This window comes from Nematolebias whitei, chromosome 15 (genome assembly GCF_014905685.2).
Source record: "Nematolebias whitei isolate Nwh7 chromosome 15, NemWhi1, whole genome shotgun sequence".
Lineage (NCBI taxonomy): Eukaryota > Metazoa > Chordata > Actinopteri > Cyprinodontiformes > Rivulidae > Nematolebias > Nematolebias whitei.
In genome coordinates, this window is record NC_056512.1 from 27,777,463 (window position 1) to 27,781,477 (window position 4,015).

Below are 4,015 nucleotides of genomic sequence, written 5' to 3' on the forward strand. Positions count from 1 at the left end.
TATATATATATATATATATATATATACTACTTGTACTATTATCCCTACATCACGGTTTTTCACTTATCGTGGGTCTTCAGGGTACGGATCACTCGTGATAAAGGAAGGACTGCTGTATGATGAAAAATAAAACAGTTTATTCTTTAACCTTGTACTGCACAGCTTTGAGAAGACTGCCTTGCAGAGAAAACACAACAGGAAACAAAGACTAAACATGTAGTTAAGAGGGCGGGCACCTCTCAAGCAGCTATTAAGCAATTACCAAGCACTGGCTTTTCCTGTGTGTTTGCTCCTAATTCATATTGTTAAATAAATTGGGCTTGGGTTGAATAAAGGAAAGGGGTGTCAAACTAAGGAAGAGGCAGAGCATCAAAATAGATCAGATTTAGGCAGAACTAAGGGACATGTTTTACAGTGAAGTGATGTGTTTACAATGTTTATTCTGTGTCTTGTCCATTTTTGAAGTATTTCCAAATACAGTGTTCTTCTTGTGCTCCTGCTACCAATGTCCTCTCTTCTCTTTAAATGTTTCTTTTCTTTTTTCCTTTATTTCCTGTTTGTGTGCGTTTTTAACTCCCCTGTATTCTTCTTGCAGTGGGCGCATACATTATAAGGACATGTACAGTTTATTACGAGTTATCGACCCGCCTCTTGGCTTAGGCAAGAAATGCCCTCATAGGGTGGCCTGCAAGGTTTGACTTCAATTCAAATGAAACCTCTCAACCACACTTGCTAGACACAGCATCCAGGAATGGAGTGAATGCTGCTTTGTTTTTGTTTTATTATAAATATATATATATATATTATTTTTTTTTTGTAGTTTTTTTCTTTTTCATTTCAACCAGCAACTTCTTTTCCACCATTATCAATTTTGCATTCTGGACTGCTGAGAGAATGTGCGGGACAATGCAGACGCCCAGAAAAGCATGTGAAATGCACAAAACTGAAAACGCATTAGGATGTTTTGCCACATTGTAAAAATAGATTTATTTATTTTTTTAATATATATATAGTTTTTCTTTTTGCTCGTTGTGGAGCCATGGCTTTAATGTAGCAAGCTACGGTTGCCCACTGTAGTGTTGCATTGTTCTTGGTTTTTGGGGGGTTGGGGGAAAAGACAGAAACTGCATTGACACCCCTTCCTCTTCCTCCCCTCCCACATTGGAGTAGGTGCAGCTTGCTGCCTGCTGTCCAAGCTCTGCCCTGCTCTCCTGTAAAAACACACCGTAACAAACAGCCTGAACGCACAGAAGCATGCAGAAGTTTGGGTTCGCCCGGTCAAAAATTTTACTACTGTTACTGTTTAGGTTGATCTTCAAAAAGTATGGGAAAATTTAAACAAAATGATTTTTTTTGTAGAATCTGTGCTTTTTAAAAAATATATATATATTTTTGGTTTAGACTTTTGAATCGAAATAAAAAGCTGAATTTGTAACATTTTGGCACCTGGTGGCCAAATGAACCATCCATCCATCCATTATCTTTACCTGCTTATTCCATTTTGGGTCACGGGGGTCGCTGGTGCCCATGTCCAGCAATCACAGTGCGAGGGGCGGGGTACACCCTGGACAGGTCGCAAGTCCATCACAGGGACACATAGAGACAAACGAGACAAACAACCATTCACTCTCTCACTCACACCTAGGGACAATTTAGAGTTACCAATCAGCCTAACATGCATGTTTTTGGTCTGTGGGAGGAAACCGGAGTACCCGGAGAAAACCCACGCATGCACGGAGAGAACATGCAAACTCCACCCAGAAAGGCCCCTGGACCGGGGTTTGAACCAGGGACCTGCTCGCTGAGAGGCAGCAGCTCTACCAGTTGCGCCACTGTGCTGCCCTGGCCAAATGAACCATGTTTCATATATTTGAGGATGTTTTAAGGAGTGCAAATGTGACCCTTTAGACCAGGGGTCTGCAACTGTGGCTCTTTGGTCTTTGGTTTGTGGCTCCTTGAAGTTGTGACCAAACATAATGCAAAATGTAAAGTCATTGTTTTTTGTACACGCAGTAAAGAGAAATGGCAAGTTTGAGCAGTTTTTCTGCAAATGTTTAAATGACACTAGAGAAAATATTTATGATTAGCTTTAGCTACTTCATTTACCCAACACCGTACCGTGTATATATAGATAGATAGCTAGATAGATAGCTAGATAGATAGCTAGATAGCTAGATAGATAGATAGATAGATAGATAGATAGATAGATAGATAGATAGATAGATAGATAGATAGATAGATAGATAGATAGATAGATAGATAGATAGATAGATAGATAGATAGATAGATAGACAGACAGACAGACAGACAGACAGACAGACAGACAGACAGACAGACAGACAGACAGACAGACAGACAGACAGACAGACAGATCTAATTAATGTTAAAGTAAATACAAAAGTTGTTTTGAAATTTAAAATTTAACAAGTCACATTGACATATCCAACAAAATTGCCTATTATTTAAACAAATAAAGATAAACTTTTAATTTATGCTTTTTACTTTAAAGTGGGATACAATTTTTTTTTTCTTTCTAAAATTAAAAGGAAGACTCTAAAACCTGCACAGTTCAGAGTTTAAATTTATTTGATAAAATTGGTATGAATTTTTCCCCCATGTTTACATGAATGCAGTCTTTTCCTTAGCCCTAAAATGTAAATATATTAATAAATGTTAAAATTCATTATATAAGTTTTGTTTTATAAAGTTACCCCCAATGGCTGGGGGAAAAACAACCTTCATACAAATTTGAAGTGGCCCATGAGCCACCAGTTGATAATCACTGTTGTTGCAGGTTTTGTGGCTCTAGACACATTTTGTTTAGTAAGTGAAGGGTAGAAATGGCTCTTTTGGTCTAAAAGGTTGCAAACCCCTGCTTTAGACTTTCAACACATCCACCTCTTGCTGTCCAACTGCTTCAGTGGATTATGGGAAACTTCTCCACACTGCTGATTTGAACTCATTTATTGATAAATAGACACACAATCTGGAGATTGAGGCCAAAACAGGAAGTGCACCCCCTGTAGGCTAACTGCGCTACAAGTTTAAGTTTGTGCAAAAGAATGGGGCTAAAACACAGCACAGGTACACTTATAATAAAATGATCATTTTAAGAGTATTGATTTATGTTAATTTTCATTGTTCTTATCTTGCAGCTGTGTTTTCAAATATATTTTTTTCCAACACATGTAATTCTAATTACCAGGTAGTTATTTTATGCATAAAAATATGATCATGTGTGGGGGGAGTAAGTAAATAATAAATGGACTGTACTTATGTAGCACCTTTCTATCTTATCAAGATACTCAAAGTGCTTTACAACACAATCCTCATTTACCCAGTCATACAGCACTCTACTAGATCTATACAGAGATTAATCAGTGCTTTATCACATTCATACACTGATGGGACACACATCAGAGGCAATGAGGGGTTCAGTGTCTGCCCAGGGACACTTCAGCATGTGACTGCTGGTGGAATCGAACCCCCAACTCTTGCATTGGAGGACGACTGCTCAAACCATTCTTGCTTTGCTTTGGCCTAAAGTGCTTTAGATTAGATCTTGAGATTAACCCATCTGTAATATGTTCTTCATAACAGACCTTGATGTTTATACTATAATTGTTTGGTATGAACACAGATACCGTAACACCAAAATTTTACATACTTTAATTTTGTAAAGGGTTTTTCCAGAAATAGCTATCTTGGGTTCTTCATGTTAAAATGTTAACAGAACTTATTTACAAAAAGAAACGTCATAGGTTTGTCCAAACAAGGCTGGTGGTTTTTGGAAATTAGTTTTGTCAGGTCAAGTCAAATTTATTTATATAGCACATTAAAAAGAGTAATTGTTACCAAAGTGTTTATGAACTAATGAAGTAGAACAGTTTTCATTTATTTATTTATTTATTTATTGGGGGGGGGGGGGGGGGGATTGGAGAGACTTTGCTCCAGATCGGAAGAGCGTCGAAAAAATTTATTTTTTTTAATTTATTTTGTTTTTTTTTTTTGTAAT